The sequence below is a fragment of the Myotis davidii genome, unplaced genomic scaffold (assembly GCF_000327345.1).
Source record: "Myotis davidii unplaced genomic scaffold, ASM32734v1 scaffold970, whole genome shotgun sequence".
NCBI lineage: Eukaryota > Metazoa > Chordata > Mammalia > Chiroptera > Vespertilionidae > Myotis > Myotis davidii.
In genome coordinates this window covers 633,078-638,805 of record NW_006282204.1, presented here as the reverse complement: position 1 = coordinate 638,805, position 5,728 = coordinate 633,078, and the positions used below count along the sequence as shown (strand labels likewise).

At 42.7% G+C, this 5,728-nt stretch overlaps 1 protein-coding gene across 1 annotated transcript in view; it reads left to right on the top strand.

Annotated features, from left to right (window-relative positions):
* Window positions 1-1,416: 1,416 nt before the first annotated feature.
* CRYM (crystallin mu) overlaps window positions 1,417-5,728 on the top strand; it is an 18,939-nt gene continuing 14,627 nt past the window's right edge. Inside the window, exon 1 of the mRNA XM_006752784.2 lies at window positions 1,417-1,420. The gene's annotated coding sequence lies outside the window, so the exon portion shown is untranslated. The remainder of the gene's footprint in view (window positions 1,421-5,728) is intronic.

The following is a 5,728-nucleotide window of genomic DNA, read 5'->3' as shown; positions in this document are numbered from 1 at the left end:
CATTTACCATTGCAACAAAAAAGCTAAGATACTTAGGAATACTTAATCAAGGAGGTAAAAGACCTGTACTCCGAAAACTACAGGATGTTGAAAAGAGAGATAGAGGAAGATATAAACAAGTGGAAGAATATACCGTGTTCATGGGTTGGTAGAATCATTATAATGTTCATACTACCCAAGGCAACCTACCAATTAAATACAATCCCCATTAAAATACCAACCGCATATTTCACAGATCTAGAACAAATACTCCAAAAATTTATATGGAACCAAAAAAAACTGAATAGCCACAGCAATCTTGAGAAAGAAGAACAAAGTTAGAGGGAAAATAATACCCGATATCAAGTTATACTACAAAGCCACCATAATCAAAACAGCCTCATACTGGCACAAGATCAGGCATATAGGTCAATGGAATAGAATAGAGACCCCAGAAATCGACCCAAGCCATTATGCTCAATTCATAATTGACAAAGGAGGCAAGAATATACAATGGAGTAAAGACAGTCTCTTCAATAAATGGTGTTGTGAAAATTGCACAGATACATGCAAATAAATTAAAATAGTCCCCAACTTACACCATACACAAAAATAAATTCAAAATGGATAAAGACTTAAATGTAACTCATGAAACCATAAATATCCTAGAAGAAACCATATGCAGCAAAATCTCAGACATCTCTCCTAGCAATATGTTTACAAATTCATTTCCTAGGGCAAAGGAAACTAAGAAGAAAATAAACAAATGGGACTACCAATCGATGATTCTCTCTCATCATTGATGTTTCTGTCTCTCCCTCTTCCTTCCTCTCTGAAATCAATAAAAATATATTTAAAAAATAAAATAAATAGCTTCTGCACAGCAAAAGAAACCATCAACAAAATGAAAAGGGAGCACCCCTGTATGGGAGAACAATTAAAAAATGCAAAGGACCTAAATAGACACTTCTCCAAAGTGGACATACAAATGGCCAAGAGACATATGAAAAAACCTAGTGTCTTGGTGCATGGATTTGTGCACATTGAAAGAAAATTAATTCGTCCCTCTGGTGCAGGGACTAATGCAGGCGGTCCCGGGTGGTGGCTGGCAGGGCTGGACTGGGTGAGATGGGCTGGACAGGCCCTGGAGCCAACCTCCCGTGGTCCCTCCCTGTCCGGCCGCACCTGGGCTGGCACTGCGGCGTGAAGGGTGTCTGCTGAGTGAGCAGGGTCCCTCTGGCAGGTGGGATCCCTCGGCCTAGCCTACAGTGATCGGGCTGAAACTGGCTTTCTGACATCCCCCGAGGGGTCCCAGAGTGTGAGAGGAATCACGAGGAATTGGGATCCCTCATCTCTGGTTCCAGGGTGTGTCACCCAAGAACCGCTACTGCCAAGTGACCACAGCTTGGTAGCTCCTGCATTGAGCGTCTTCCTCCTGGTGGTCAATGCGCATCATAGCTACTGGCCAGTTGGATGACCCCTTAGCCTTTTACATATATAGATGCTCAAAGTCACTGATCATTGCAGAGATGCAAATTAAAACCATGAGGTATCATCTCACACCTGTTAGAATGACTATTATCAACAAATCAACAAATGACAAGTGCTGGCAAGGATGTGGAGAAAAGGGAGCTCTAGTACACTGGTGGTGTGAATGAAGACTGGTGCAGCCATTATGGGAAACAGTATGAAGTTTCTTTGAAAAATTAAATATGGAACTGCCATTTGATCCAGTCATCCCACTTCTAGGACTATTTCCTAAGAAACCCAAAACACCAATCAGAAAGAATGTATGCTCCCCTATGTTCATAGCAGTGCTTTTTATAATAGCTAAGACCTGGAAACAGCGCAAGTGCCCATCAGTAGATGAGTAGATAAAAAGCTGTGGTATACTTACACCATGGAATACTATACATCTGTAAAAAAAAAAGTAAAGGAGGACCTCTTACCCTTTGAGGCAGCATGGAGGGACCTGGAGAGTATTGTGCTAAGTGAAATAAGCCAGTGTGGATGAAAAAAAAGAAAAAAAAGGCCACATGCTAAACTGACAAGATCAAGGAAGGTCTTGCAAACTTAAAGACCTAAAGTAACCGCAAGGGATGGTCTGAAATGAAAAGTTTAACTAAAAGCAGTTATGGTGGATAGTTCTGTCCTAGGCCTGTATTTTCCCTGATGAGGGCAATTTTTACTTTAACTGAGACTATTGTCCTTTTGCATCTAGGATAATACCTATGAAATGTAACCCCTTTCCCCTGACCCCTGGGGCACAACCAAATGCCCTGGGTGCCAGGAGATCATATTCCTTCATTGTTATTGTTATCATGTTAATTGTTGACTGTAAACTATCTTGCACCCACCTAAGTATGTGTCTCTCATTTTACTTTTTATCCAATCCCAGAGGTTTCCCCCCTTTGCTTTCTCCCACCTCCCTAATCTATCACAATGGGTTTCATGTCACCCACCTTTGTCCCCTCCTTTGATTGTAAATGTATAAAAATAGATGGAAACTCACCATCCTCCAGAGCACTATCCCAATCCATTGAGATTCTGCTTCCTGGCAATTGTTGACAGTTTGACTCAAATAAACTCACCAAAATTCTCCACAGGTTTGAATCTTTTTATGGTAACACCAGTCAGAGAAAGACAAGTGTCATATGATCTCACTCTTGGAATCTAATGAACAAAATAAACTGATGAACAAAATAGATCCAGAGACAGAGAAGCATGGAACAGACTGGGGAACCTCAGAGGGAAGGTGGGGAAGGGTGGGTGTGTGGGAAGAGATTAAAGAACTTGTATGCATCTATGCATAACCCATTGACACAGACAATACGGTGGTGAAGGCCTGGGATGGAGGGTAGGGGTGGGCTAGAATGGGTCATGGGGGATGAAAAAGGACATGTTTAATACTTTCAACAATCAAGATTTAATTTTTTAAAAAAGACATATAGAAAGGAATGAGAATGACATGTCAAATCTTCTGGGATGCAATGAAAGCAGTAATACGAGGGAAGTTTATAACACTACAGGCCTATCTCAAGAAACAAAAGAAATCACAACTAAACAACCTCACATCACATCTGAAAATACTAGAAAAAGAAGAATGAAAGCAACTGAAAGTCAGCAGAAGAAAGGAAACAATAAAAATAGAGCATAATTGAATGAAATAGAGAACAAAAAGCTGATACAAAAAATCGATACAACAAAGAGCTGGTTCTTTGAAAAGATTAATAAAATTGACAAATCCTTCTTTTTTAAATATATTTTTATTGATTTCAGAGAGGAAGGGAGAGAGATAGAAACATCAATGATGAGAGAGAACCACTGATTGGCTGCCTCCTGCATGCCCTGTACTGGGTATTGATCCCGCAACCCAGGCATGTGCCCTTGACCAGAATTGAACTGGGAGCCTTCAGTCGCCAGGCCGAAGCTCTAGCCACTGAGCCAAACTGGCTATGGTGACAAAAACCTCTTTAGACTCACTAAGGAAAAAAGAGAAAAGACCCCTATAAACAAAACCAAACATTCAAAGATTTCATATCTATCCTTCTAGAACTCTTCCAAAAATTGAAGAAAAGGCAATACTTCCTAATAGATTTTATGAGGCCAACATAACCCTGATACCAAAACCTGGCAAAGATAACACAAAGGAAGAAAACTACAGACCATATCTCTGATGACTGCAGATGCAAAAATCCTAAACAAAATACTAGCAAATCAACTACAACAGTGCATCCAAAAAATAATACATCAGAATCAAGTGAGGTTCATTCCAGGGACACAAGGATAGTTCAACATTGCAAATCAATCAATGTAATGTACCACATCAACAAAAGGAGGGATGAAATCATATGACCTTATCAATAGATGCAGAAAAAGCATTGACAAGATACAACATCCATTATGATTAAAACACTCAACAACATGGAAATAGGAAGTACCTCAGCATCATAAAAGCAATATATGATAAACCCTCAGCTATATCATACTCAATGGTGAAAAACCGGACACTTTTCCTCTAAGATCAGGAAAAGACAAGGATGTCCACCCTCACCTCTCTTATTCAACATAGTGCTGGAAGTGCTAGTCAGAGCGATGAGGCAAGAGAAAGAAATAAAAAGTATCTAAATTGGGAAGAAAGAAGTAAAAGCCACTTTTTGCAGACAATATGATTCTGTACATAGAAAATTCTAAAGACTCCACCAAACAACAAACAAATACAGTAAAGTTGCAGAATACAAAATCAATGTACAAAAATTCACTGTCTTCCTGTATACTAACAGCGAAACATCAGAAAAAGAAATGAAAAAAATTCCTTTTATAATTGCAACCAAAAGAATAAAATACCTTGGAATTAACAAAGAATGTGAAAGTCCTATATACTGAAAATTACAAAGAATTATTAAAAGAGATTGAAAAAGACACAATGAAATGGAAAGATATCCCGTGTTCATGGACTGGAAGAATTAATAGTTAAAATGGTAATTTGCCTAAAGTAATGTACAGATTTAAATTTAAAAATGGGCAAAAGCTTGAACAGATCTCACCAAAGAAGATGTATAAGTGGCAAATAAGCATACGAAAAGGTGCCCTACATGAGCTGTCCTCAGGAAAATGCACATTAAAGCAAGGAGGTACTCTTACACACCCATTGGGATGGCCAAAGCCCAGAGCGCTGGCCCCCGAGGACTGCTGGCTGAGAGGCGCCGCTGAGGAGCTCAGTGCAGAGCGCACCGTCTCCTCGTGGGTCTGGCCAGCAGGGGGCGGCCAGGGCTGCGGCGCAGACGGTGCTGAAGCTTGGAGTTCCAGCCCAAATCTGTCTGGCGAGACACATTGCCATCACACGACAACTTGCCTCCCTCCCCTCCGCCCTCCCCCCCACCCCCCAGCCTGGAAACGCCTCTGCCTCCCTCTCTGCCAATGCAGGGGGTGGTTGGGAGCAGAGCTCTGGAGGAACTTCAAGGGGAGAGCCCAGCGCCTCTGCTCGCTCGCTGGGTGACTTAGGACAAAGCCCTCCTCCAGCGCTCGGAGCCCAGAGGGACGGGAAGGCGCAGGACAACACCTGCCCACCACAGAGCGCGACCCAAAGAGACGATGCGCGGCGAATGCGCGGGGCAGCCTCTGGTGCAGAACCAACAACCCGCCCTGTTGTCATTGCTGTTTTCATTATTAATTTATATTTAGCCTTGGCTCATTCCTCCTCCTTCAGAACCCGTATCTACCCACTCCTGGCCAGAACAAGTTCTCTCTTTTGATTATCAAAACCATTCACTTTCCCATCACTGACTGCGCGGGGAGTATTCACCTTCCTGAACCCTGGGCTACCTTTCTGTGTCGCTACTGTTCCATGTCCTCCTCTCCGGTGTAAGATTTTTAAAGAAAAGGCCCAAGTCGAAGTCATCGTGTGCATTTCGGCTCTTTATGTGACTGAGGCCCTGGGACTCCCCCTCTTTTAAAGGAGACGGTTGGCCGAGTTAGTTGCCCTAAGAGAAAGCCGCGCACGTAAAGCGATGGATACCCGCAGCGCTGTGGATGGGAATGGAGTAGAGGCCGGCTGGGGAAGGACTCCAGATGGGGCCAGAACTAAAACAAAACTGTTTTTAATAACAACGCCTTTCACCGAAGATCTCCCAGCGCCGGCTGGGTGGCTCAGGTGGGTAGAGTCTTCTTGGTGCCCCTCGCTGAGAGCCCATCCGGTCAGGCGGTCGGGCACCTACAAGAGTCACCAGTGGATGTTTAACTGAATGGA